This window comes from Falco rusticolus, chromosome 1, assembly GCF_015220075.1.
Source record: "Falco rusticolus isolate bFalRus1 chromosome 1, bFalRus1.pri, whole genome shotgun sequence".
Lineage (NCBI taxonomy): Eukaryota > Metazoa > Chordata > Aves > Falconiformes > Falconidae > Falco > Falco rusticolus.
Genome location: NC_051187.1, coordinates 53,940,059 through 53,952,821, shown reverse-complemented (window position 1 = coordinate 53,952,821; position 12,763 = coordinate 53,940,059). Strand labels below are relative to the sequence as shown.

At 43.3% G+C, this 12,763-nt stretch overlaps 1 protein-coding gene across 1 annotated transcript in view; it reads right to left on the bottom strand.

Annotated features, from left to right (window-relative positions):
• The window catches only part of BMPR1B (bone morphogenetic protein receptor type 1B), a 258,561-nt gene extending 246,493 nt beyond the window's left edge, over nucleotides 1–12,068 (bottom strand). Inside the window, exon 1 of the mRNA XM_037379673.1 lies at nucleotides 12,014–12,068. The gene's annotated coding sequence lies outside the window, so the exon portion shown is untranslated. The remainder of the gene's footprint in view (nucleotides 1–12,013) is intronic.
• Between the last annotated feature and the right edge of the window lie 695 nt (nucleotides 12,069–12,763).

Here is a 12,763-nt window from a genome sequence, read left to right as displayed (position 1 = left end):
CCCTATGAAAAACAAACACTGCAACTTTAAATATAAGGCAGAGAGCACCATCAATGGAAACCATCTCCAGGATGGTTCATATATACACTATAGTAGCAATACTTATCAAATGCTACAGCTCAAAGAATGAAGACAGCTTACGCAGGTACAGTTCATAGGCTTTGGAAACGCCAGCCCATCAGCAAAATGCAGTAGTCACAGAATCCGCATTTATCAGAAAAAAACTCAGTAGAAATAGCTCAGAGATGCAACCCAACTGAGATCCAACCCAAGCATTACTTTGAAAAGCAGACGAAAGGAAGCACAGATGCATCAAGATCTTGATTAGAAAAGGAAAATGACTGAGATAAAGCCCACATGACTGTTCTCTGTGCCACAGGGGACTGCCTCCATTTCAAACCGCCTGAACTCTGCTACAAATAAAAGAGGCTTCTCTACACTTCTCAAAGAAGCAGAACATATCATTTGGCATGTATCTTTTTGGCCTCCAACAATGGGTGCAAGTGAACACCATTGTTAGTTCTACCACACCAAAAGAGAGAAGATAGATTCCAGCTAACTCCCTACTGTGCAAAGACTGGTTTTGAGCATGCATTGCATGAAACCATCAAGCAGGAATTTGGAGGTGTTCCCCGTAGTGATAACTTATTCAGTCGGGACCAGCAAGGACAACTGATACCAATGGAATTTTCATTTCAATGAGGTTATGTATGCAATCTGGTGGCCTACTCACACCGTACTGCCAACGAGACTTCTGTGGGCACTAGTCTTGGGGAAAGTCCCCTTGCACATAAGCTGGGATGTACTCTGGTCAGCTCCTTGAGCTAGATGCCAATACGTCCAGGACTCTGGAGAGTAAAGCAGAGTGGACTCATCAGCCTGTAAGGGTGGTTAGATGCAGCACTAAAGCCAAAAGGTTTCTTTGAACTTCTGAAATCCGTATCAGTAAGCATCAATGTATTAATAGACTCAAGAGCACAGAACTAAACAAGCCACAAAACTGCAAAAGCAAGAGTGTACAAGATCATTTAAACAAGTGTGTGGAAGGATAGGCTGTTGTTTGACACACACTCCCAGTATCTTTTATGCATATCTGCCATGTGTTCACTGATGAACAGCAGTGTATTATTTAAGCAAGAATTAAAGTTATTTTTGTCACTATGTCAAGAACCTTTCTTGATTAATGAATGTGCAAAAGACTTGCTATAAACAAGCATTTATCATCTGATCAGAGAGCATTATCATTAAATGCCATGATTACTGTCACTGAGCTAATAATGAAAGTTTTCGTACAAAGCAGTGCTAAACAGCAAAAGCAGCTGAAATTTTTTACACTGGCTTATCTGACAACAAGCACAGAAGTTAGTTGGCTGCTTTTGTTCAGGGAGGAATACCGTGCAGGGAGAGGGAACTGTGGAGAGGGGGGAAGCGGCTGGAAAAGAACTGGCATAGTACAGGAAGAAGGGGAGGTAAAAATCACTTAAATGGAAATAGCATTTCCATTTGTTACAGAAACAGCAGAACACCCTCCATCAACTCATTATTTCATTCATTCAATAGGCAGCACATTTATTTTATTTTTCACTAGTGAATTAAAGAGTTATCATTCCCAACACCTTTTCAAGGTATTCTCATTATACTTAAATGGAATAATTTTAAAAGGTATTTTGCAAGACTTATAATTGTTTTTTATTACTTCTTTCAATTTAGATAATTGAATTTTACTCTTGAGCTGATAATGTAACAAGCCACAGTGAAATATTTAACCCATATATATATAAACATCTCAAAAAAACATCTCATTCAAAGATATGTTTTCCCTTTAAGAGTTTTATGGGAGAAACATCACAAAGAAATGACTGTGTTTAAATGTGGACACCTCTATATTAAAAGTGTATGCAACAACCAATAATGTATCACAAAACTGCTCTTAGCAAAACAAAACTTTGCTTGCATCCCCTAAATTATACTTATTGATACCAATAAAAGCCTTTGACTTTATCCTGTCAGCTGTGGTATATTTTCCTGACATTACAGAAGTCAGGTAACTAGAGGAGGAACAGTCTTTTAAAGGATGTTAGTACCAGTTTTAACTGCAAAATGAGCTGTTTATCTCAGTATAAGCCTAAACCTTACCCTGCATAGATTAACAAAACTTAAAGGGTTCTCAAGAGCATAAAGTGATCCTTGTTTTGCAGTTGAACAAATGTTTAGCATCTCTTCTGTTTCTATAGCTAACCTGTTTTCCCACTTCTAAAAAGGAAGGGAGGCGGGGAGGTGGCCAAACCTGCACAACTATCCTTGTCCAGCCATACATTCTGCCAGAGCCATACTTTTATCCATGTCTAAAGAAAATAAAGAAAATATAAGCAGGGGCAAAGACACCCTAAATCACATACTCGGTGCCTTTGAAACCAGCTCACAGAATTGAAGAATACGTGCAAAAGATTTGACTATATCAGCACACTCAGAAGGCCTCCAACATCATCCTCGCCTTCCTGTGCAACAGGCCATCTGCTGGAAAATGCCATACCCATAGCCAAAAGCTGTGTGTGGGCTGTAGAAAAAAAAAAAAAATGCAGCAAATCCCCAAGATTAATGACTTCACACATGCATCCCCTGTGCTGCAGCCCAGAGCTGTTTCCCCATCCCCCTCAAACCACACAGTACTGCCACCACCGCCACCATCACACGGTTTCCCTCCTCATTCAGCAAAGATTAGCGCATAGATCTGTCCATGCGATCCACTCGGCTGTGCCTCATGGTGGGATAAAAATCACGCTAATTACCCTCTCTCAGATACAAGCCCTTTTTAAGAATACAGCCCCTGGTCCGATGCTTCGCCTTACACACCTTAGGGAAAATATAGAAGGGACAGTGAGATTCAGAAAAGGTTGTTCTGTGCAGAAAGCTTCTCAAGTCTCAACATCCATTTGTTATTCATTCCCCACCAGCTCTCTTCATTTGATGATATGGCTTACAGACCGCCGGCAGTTTAAGATGTAGTTTGAAGTTGCTAGCAACTATTCTGTGATAATTTCCAGTCCCCACAAAGAGAGAAGCTACTGCTTAGGCCATTTGTGCATCTAGAGAGAACAGGTAAATGGATCAACATCTGTTAAGAGAGTGAAAAATCACCTGTAATTTAGCATGTGTTTTATCTGAAAAGACACATCATCACCTGCAACAGTTCAAACACCTTAAAAATCGGAATTAAAACTTGCAGTACACAAGCAAAATAAGAAACGTAATTATTTCATTTTTAAAGGTGCTGGATACTTGTACTGCTCAAGAAGTTAACAAGCACCAGAGATGCCCGTCCATGCTTTGAAATCAAGCCAAAAAACCACCAAAACAGTGATGATCAGTCAGTGGTCACCCAGAAAGGACTATCTGAGTTCACAACTGCCCCCTGGGACAGTAATGCGATTTAGAGGACAGATTTATTTTTTCTTCACACTGGACCAATATGCCAATTTAAGCATGATTTTTCTATTTCAGTCTATACTGGTTGAAGTGAAATAACCTACGCAGATAAGAAGGATCCATGCCACTCATTACATTATGTCTACATTATAAGTGCGACATGTACGCTTTAAAGCACAGGCTAAATGAAAGGGTCAACACCGGAGCCTGGAATGAAAACAGGAATTGCTGTATGCATCCTTCAGGGATTTTATTATAATCCTTTCCAATGTTCACTATGATCTCTAACCATTAATAGAACATACAGACAGCTGCTGCCGAAGCAACCTGTCCTTCTGTCCTCAGCTAATGTGAGAAGCAGAAGCAGTAAGAGTCCTGACCTTCCCTCACAAATTTTCCTGCACTTTCTCTCCCCAGGGTTAAGCTGACAGCAGTCTCCTTTGGCTGTACCTTCAGACAGCTCGCAGGATTTGTTTTAGGGTACTGAAGCTACGTTTGTTCACTCCAGTCCAGCAGGGTTCTGAGGACCTGCATCCACGTACCTACTTGTAGCATGTTACGCTCTGCACGTTATACCACTGCCACCAGTTCGCCTGTTCACAAGACCAAACCCAAATGTGGTAACTTTGCAGGACTTCTGCTGGTGTTACTGTGTTTGGGTCTCCTCTACCCTATCTCATGGGTACCACTTTCCGCTATTTTCAGTTTTAAAAAAAACATGTATTCTTTAGGCTATTACCTGCACACCAGAAAAAAAAATAATATTAAAAACCTCTCCATTTCTGGCCTTTGACATCTGTCAAGAGTCATTTGAGAGTATTGCTTATTATGGAGCCATAGAGAAAAGAAAACATTTTCTGCAAAAGCTAGCATCTTCAACTGTTCATTCCTGCTCTAGCATCTTCAACTGTTCATTCCTGCTCTAGCCAGCTAAGCCAAGCCACACTTGACAGTAGGATTGCCTCACTTTGCTTGGGGACAGCGAGTGGGGAAGAGATAAAACAAGGCAGGCACCTTTGCACTGAGGCAGACCACGCACATTCCCACACCTGCTGACAGCGCTGAGGACCCTGTCCTCCAGCAAGGAGGATAGAAAGCAGAGTTAGGCACAGAAGCTCCTCAAATGCTCCAACAATTCCCAAAGCAACTGCCCAGTTAGGTTCTTAATTATATGGCAAAGCAATTCTAAAAGCTTAACTCAGACTTCACATCATTAACAGCACTGTGTTTGGTCAATCAGACTATTTACAGTTTACTTTTCACCTTGAGCCAAGTCCAGTATTTAAGTATGAGTAGCATAAAAATAATTTTAAAAGGCATTTCAATACATGTAAGACATCTCCTGCCTGTATGCAAAGGCCCCACCAATTTCTAAAAAGATTTACCATCAATGATTAAACCTGTAAGAATATATCCATTTACAGAAGTACAGTCACACAGTTTTAGTTTTTATTAAATTTGTAGTAGGATAAAAGAAAAGCCTTGAATGGTTTATAGAAACAGCTGAAATGCTACTAAGGGAAGAAATTACTTGGGATTAATAATTTCAAATGTATGTGCAACATTTGAGAACAGAAGGGCAGTGTAAAAATAGATCAAACCCTTTTGACAGGCTCTCATTTCTTCACACCATTCCAAGTCACGTTGCCTGAACTGGCAAGGTGAATCAGAAAAATTTGGTTCTGCACAAAGTACAAAATCTACTCTTTTTCAGAAATCTAGCAAAACATTTATGCACAAATTAAGCTCCAAGTAAATCTGTAAGTATTATGCATGCACACACACATAAACAACTCAAGATTCAAGCCTCAAAATATAAGAATAAAATTTACAACTGAGAGGACTAGAAACTATTCTGTGTTGCTTTTTCTTGGGTTTTTTTTGTCTTGGTTTTTGTTTGGTTGTTTGGTTTTTTTTTTAATTAAAGCACTAATTCTCAAGTAACTAATAACTTGCACAAAACCTTAAAAACAGCAAGTAAGAAGGAAATTCCATGAGTTCAAAACACAGCATGTGTCATTCAGATCACATTGGCTTTTGTCAGGAAAGCAAATTTCATTCAAAATGAAAAAGTCCTCAGACATTCACTAGTTCTTTTACAGAGAGGCTTGGTTACTCCCCATCAATGGATTTATGAGTAAAAAAGTTATACAGGTTATCTTTATTTCCTTTCATTTTTAATCCAACTATTGATTTCTGCAGGTCCTCAACCAGCGGCATCCCTATTACACTGAACAGCCCAGCAACACGGCATAATCCCCACTGTGAACAATTATATCTGGGGGGGGCGGGGGGGGGGGGGCGGCGGTGGTGGTTCTGACTTGCCTGTGGAAGTAGCACCCAGGAAACAGACAAGTCTAAACTCTTGCAATATGTGGTTATCAGAGAAGAATTATTTAGCTTCAAGTTAAAAATATACTACTCCTCTTCAAATGTGCAAATATGGATTTGCCTGCTGCTCCAACGGCTGTCAGGGAAAACACCCTAAAACCTGTTCCTTCCATAAAACAGAAATCTGCATCTATGTGATGCCATTGCTGCTCACGTACCGCTGGCAAGCATAACTCACATGTACAAAGTTATCCCTTAGACGGACCCCCAGAGTTTACCATCCATTTCCAGTTAATGCCAAAATTCTGGAGGAAACCAGTTTTGCTCTTTAGCTACAGTAAAGTGATTACATCTGTGCCAAGGCAAACTTGAAAAAGGAGATTAATACCTGTAGGAAAAATGTTTCCTGTTGTAAGAAGCTCACCTCAAGTGACAGGGATGGGTGTCCCATGAAAACCACTGAGCTAGGTGGACTGTATGAATGCAAAAATTACACCAGCAATCTTAAGACAAAGTACCTCCTACCATCTCTCAAACAGAAATTATACTGGTATTTTAAACCCTAAATGCGACGCAGATCCAGTTTCACATTCATAGTATTTGCAAGGTGCTGAACATAGTAGCTCTGAATGCCTACCTAGGGCTCGTGAATAAAGGAAAAAGGCAATATATACGTGATTATTTTTAAAGATGAAAGCACAAAACAGTAACTGAACAGTAATTGAGTAACTGAAGTCTCATTCTGTCCATCAACAGCACCTTGGGCTCGACCTCATCCTCGACCCAGGGTCTCAAAACACTTTTCAAGGGGTACTTGTGTCTGCAACCCACTGGACAGAACCAGAGATACACAGTCATTGTGGACCCTGCTCAGCTCAAAGGGTTTCTCCACTTCAATTCTCCAGTAGGACAAGACCCTACAAGACTTGCCTATGAATAAAAGAAGTCTATGACGCCTGCACACACTTAATTGTATTTCTGCAGGCTACAAAAGTCTTCCTATATTCATTTTAACAAACTCTACTGAATAGTTATGCCTGAAGAGAAATTCCCTGTTAGGAAAAAAAAAAAAAAAAAAACACAAAACCCAAACCAAACTGTTCATCCAACTTCAGTAGCAAATGCAAATAGCTAATTAACCTTATCTCCATTACACTGTCCTGGCTTTGCAATACATCTGGCACAGAAGCAAGAATTTTTTTGCCTTGCCTAAATCTCACATATGTAGAGAGCCTACAATCAACAGGCTCTGAAGCAAATTTGACTAGCAAAGATTTAGCCTCTGTGTACACCTATGCCCTCTGCACTGTATTCTATATGCACGCTTGTGGATGTCATTTCATCATCACTTCTAATGGGGAAGAGAGAAATTGGCAGATACATGAAAAAAGTTGTATTTAACTATCTGGATACAAATAAAGCTGTGTTTGTGTACTTAAGAGAGAGAAAAACAAACTAGCCAAACCCTGTTCATATACACATTAACGATCCAAGGCAAATAAGTCTATTATTTCACCCACCACGGGGGGTGGGCGAAGTGTCCCCTAAAATAAAATGTGCCCAAAATATGTGCTTCATCATTTCACTTTTTCATACTCTGTATTAAACACAACTATTTTTTCTCGGGCCAAAGTGGTAAGGTTAAAGAAAAGCAAACTGGACAAAAGGTCAGATTATACTGAAATTGAAATATTTATCAGAATACCTATTTCTGCCAAGGACGATAATCACAAAGGTAATGTCTCATTTGATCCTTAATTGACCTGTGTGGTTTTAATTAGGAAGGGGGATGGGAGGGAATTAACCTAGAGCTAATTACAGTCTTGATTCTACAAAACTGCAAGTGCGTAATTTTATTCACATGAGTATTCCTCAGTGAAGTTATGCATGAACAACTACATTTGTAGCTTCAGGGAATGAGTCTTGAATAACTTAACCTTTTAAAAACTTTTAAGTGGCTGCTTTATAAATATTTCTTATATACAACCCATTTTGTACTTTAGGCTTTACATGTGAAATTTTTTCTGAACACCAAACTATATTTGCTTTTGTTTCAGAAAAACAGCAACAGTTATGTTTTTGTTAGGAAATAAGTTGTAGTTTTAAAGAATGAATGCTTTAAATACATGCATTTATTCATCCTGGGCTGCAAAACGACAGTCTTTGGCTTCATGACATCAAAGTGTAGAGGTATGTAGCAATGTATTTTGACTTCAGCACTGAATTGATTTTCAACGTGTAACACAACCAGTTTCCGGGGAAGAAAATTCCCCGAGACGTGTGTACACGCAGGTCCCTGCATACTACAGTTCACTCACTGCTGGAAACACTTTCTGGAACAGGTGAAGGAGGAGCCCACGCTCACCGATGGTCTCCTCACACCCACGTCGCGACCTCAGCCTCTTCACTACATTCAGTGGTTTCTGCCCATTTCTTCAAACTCTGCGGACCTGCAGCATGCCACAGACGACTCCAAATACCAGTTATATAGGACTCAAAATCGTAACCATGACTTCCACGCAAGTGCCCTCCCAGCTGGCCACTGCACCACGAGATGAGGACTTGTTTTACACCCAGACTGCAACAGATAGTAACTCCTCCAGCCTGCTTTCCCAAGGAAATGTTTAGACTTGCTTATCTGCAGATAAACGCGTCTGCCAGATCCTCTCTAATAAGTTTTGAGCCTATTGGCCAATTATAACAAAATCTCACACAGGTTTGGAGACCTAAAAGATATTCGCTCTGACAAGTGGCAGAAAAGCCGGCAGCTGGGCTGAGAATAGAGCCCCCCTTGGTGACCCTGTGAGGAGGGCAGCTGGTGCAAGGACATACCACTTGGCTAGCAGGGACCCCAGCCTTGGGACACAACACCTAAGAAAAGAGGTTCCTTTGGGTTTTGCTTCTTATCAAAACCCTCCAACATACCCTGTGTACGAGAGCAATTAAAACATACTGCCTGTTGTCCAGGCACACACAGATACACGCTCCTCTGTGTGTGCGGTGTAAGCGCTCACACCTGGGTGTGCGCACACGGCACAGCGTGAACTGATCATAAAGAATAATGGATCACACAGGAATTTCTTTACAGCTTGATGAGGTGTTGACATTTTAAGCAGAGAAAAGTAAACTCAGTAATGTAATGCATGAAAAAACTGGTATAATGTAATCAAACACTGCTTTATAAAGTATTTTAGTTACCTCAAAATCATTTCCTTACTACAAAAAAAGTCCAGTTCTTATAGAAGCTATAATAGATAAATCTTTCCTCCTTCCACGCTCCCAAAAGAGCAAGGTTACTGATGTAAAACATGATATGATGCATAGTCATCATCAGAATGTTACAATTTGTAGACTTTTAAAAATCTTTTTATATAACCCTTGTTACATTTTTTGCTACCCAAACCAGATACAAAACAGCAAGAGGGAAGTGCCTGTCAGAAGCAAGTCTGGTCTGAAACCTGCACTAGTGAAGAAAGCAGTTTGACACGTGAACTTCAGAGCAAACTGCCATGTTTTCTAACCAGTTTCCTCCAAGTTTTGCCTACTAGCAGCAACATTTTCAGTTTGTTTAAGACAATGTAAAAATAGGAGCTCATCTCTTCTGAAAAGGAATAAAAATACAAATGGTAGTAAGTCTAAGATATCGTTTATAGTTTGTTTTATGGGGTATCACCCATAGATCGAATTAATTTGTTTCTGTTCAATATTTCCAGTATTTACAGCGCAATGATCTAGATAATTTTGGCATATACAAGTCAGATACTGATATATCTATAAATCCTCACCAATTTCTTAAGCAGAGTGATGACAACCAAGATAATCCTGTTGCTTTATATGCTATTCTATTGTTGCAACTACTCTGAGGTCAGTAGAAAATACCTGTCACAAGTTTTTAGAGACTTTTCTGGCTTATCCCATATTCTATCTGAGGGCTGTAAAACTACTTGGATGGCTGTCGTTAGCAGCGGTGTTTAGGCTGAACCCAGAGACACCCCTTCACTCCCCGCAGCACACTGCGTCAGGTATTGCGTTCATACGACAAAGCAGCCACTTTCCCACAGGATTTACAGTCTAGGTAAGTGCTCTGTAGTCAATGGCAAGCAATCACTGGTTAAGAAACAGAGCAGCTCATAAACATTCATCTGGAAGGAAAAAAAAAAAGTTAATCTTGTTTCTTGGGAGTAGTAACACATCATTTCCCACCTCAGCATCAGACTTCCTCTCATTGTTTCCTTGCACCTGGCAACAGATATTATGTCTTACATATCGAAGCTCTTGTTTTCTAGGAAACAATACGCAGAGAAGAGTGACAGAAACAGGCAAGAAAGATGAGATGCTGGGAATAGCCTTTGTGAATCTGTCAGTTTGCATCATCACCAACCAAAGCTCTTTAAAAGAGTTTCAAGACCTGAGGGCTTGAATCTGCAAAGCAGTGAGCGTTCTGGCCTCACTGCAGCAAAGACCCCAGCACATGCATCACTTTAATTACACAAGTGCACCAATTAAAATGGACCCACTTCTACCCTTAAAATTAAGCACGTACTTGAGTGCTAACTTCAAGCCAGAGCATTCAGTATACTGACCCCCAGGAAGGACTGCTAGGTCAGGGATGTGCACGCACACACACAAATGTAGACAGGTACAGATACAACTACCCTAAAGGCCTGAGGGGTTCCCCACCCCCCACCCCACTGCACAAGTGTCAATCAAGAATAACTCAGCTGAAGCCAAGCAGGGTAGTAGGTTGTGGGAAGACAGTCAGGGCCCTTAGGTTGTATTTACCATGATGAATTCCTTATTTTGAAATAACTGCAAAACTGTTTCATAACAATGCAAAGTTTCAACGCATGAACCAGAGAACCTACTTACAAGCAGATCACAAATCCATCATACCACTCTAAGATTAAGATGCTACTTTGGTTTTTTGGTTGCTTTTAAAAACCTCTGAAAGAAATCTACTCCCTGCACATGCAGCATTTGCCAGGAAAAGAAAGCAGGAGTAAGTGGTGCCATAAGCTTCTTGCTAGTTGTCAGACAGATCTGATTTTGTCCTCTGTAGGCAATCACATGGTAGCCACTCTGTCAAATTAATGTACACTGCCTCCATGAGTTATTGCCAGAGACTGTAGCTTTTAACATCCTAACTTTAACATGCCTGTCGTTCAAAATGATTATTCTCAGCAAACAACGATGGCTGTACTCGCTTCTTTCTCTTAAGACAAATTTCAAATGAAGCAGAAGAGAGCATTTCAGCCTGACAAGAAGATAACAGGGGAAACACTGGAAGGTTATAAAAGCATGAATGGGATGGAGAGGAATAGGGACCAGTTCTGCACTATCTCTATCCAAGACATAAGTGCTTTCAAACGAAGGTTCGAAATAAAAGGGTGTGGTGTTTGACACAGTGTATAAAGTCAAAGCTATGAAGTTCCTTGCCACAGCACGTTGCAGATGCATAAAGTTTACACTGGGTCAAGGGGCAATCGGAGCTTTTCACAGAGGGGAAAACCTGCGAGGCTATAAAGACACCAGCTCTCCCTTAGGAGGCATCCAAGCTGCAAATGATTGTATGCTGAGAGAGCCTTCTAGTGAATTATCCCTACACACCTGCCTTATTTTTCCAGCCCCGTTTGTGGCACTCAGACCCGGGACGCTAGGCATACGTCTGGTTTCATCCACACGAAACGGTGGCACTTTCTGTAATTTACGCGCATCAGGCTCTTAAATCAAGCAGCCAAACGCTATGTTACCGAGCAGCGTCACCCAAAAACCCCCAGCGACACGGTGCGACCGGTCAACCCGAGTCCAGGTCAGCCCACGGCAAGCGGCGGAGCCCGGCGGCCAGCGGCGCCGCTCCGGGGACTCACCGCGCCCTCCGGCACCTTCGCGGATAAACAAGATGGACTTCGACAAACGGGCGTTGTGATTTAAAAGCGCGTTTCGGGAGCACTGGGATTAACGGGCAGCCGCAGGCGTGCAGGCGAGAGGGGCGCCCCGTCCCCCGCCCGGCAGGGCTCCGCACCGCTCCGGGCGACGACTTGGGAACGGCCGAGAGCGAGCGCTGCGCACCACGCGTGGGACGGCCTGCGGCGGAGCTGGCCGAGCACCCAGGTCGGGGCAGGCAGAGCCCCAGCTTCGGGCTGCAAGGCACCCCCCGCAGGCCGGGCACGGCAACCCCCCGGGTCCCCCGCCGCGCAGGTGCCCGGCCGCCCCCCCCGCAGCATCCCCGCTCCCCGCCCGGCCCCGGCGTCCTTACCGGCTGCGTGCGGAGGCCGGCGGGCCCCGCCGAGCTGCCCCTCCCCGGGCTGCCTCCCCCACCGCGCCCGCTCCCGCCCGGCGCGCAGCCTCTGCGCTCGGCTTCGGGGGGTCCGGGGTTTTCTCTCCCCTCCTCTCGCCCTCTCCAGCTCCCACTAGTGATCGCACGCCCGGCCCGCCTGGAGGATTCGCCGCCGCCGCCTCCTCCCGCCCCCCCGCGGGCGGCCGGCGCGGAGCTGCCGCCTCCCCGGCCCCGCCGCCACCCGAGGGGACCCCCGGCGGGGCTGCCGAGCCTGGGGACCCGTTTCCCGCGCCCATCACCCCCAGCCGAGCGAGCGGACGCCGCGTCCCCCCGCGCCCCCGGCCCGGTCCCCCCGCTCTCGGCTGGCAGGGCAGGGAGATTTAAGAGAAGCGAGGCAATTTACTGCCAGGATTAAATTAACAACGGAGATAAAACAGACAGCGTGGGAACAGCCGGTTGAAAAATGAATTGCCGATACATCATATAGGGTTTATAGCATCGGCAATAACTTATTGCCGAGCATAGGCTGCGCCAGGGCCCCAGCAGAGATGCTCCTGCTGTAATTTAGTCTGTAACTGTAACTTAGATGTTGTACCGCATTGCCCAGTCACTCCAGCACCATCCCAGGCCACTCTATGGGCTCGACACAACACTCAGCCCAGGGTTTCCAATCTCAGCGTTATTGTATCACTGCTTCCCTCTTTTCTGTGATTGATCACAGAAAATAAT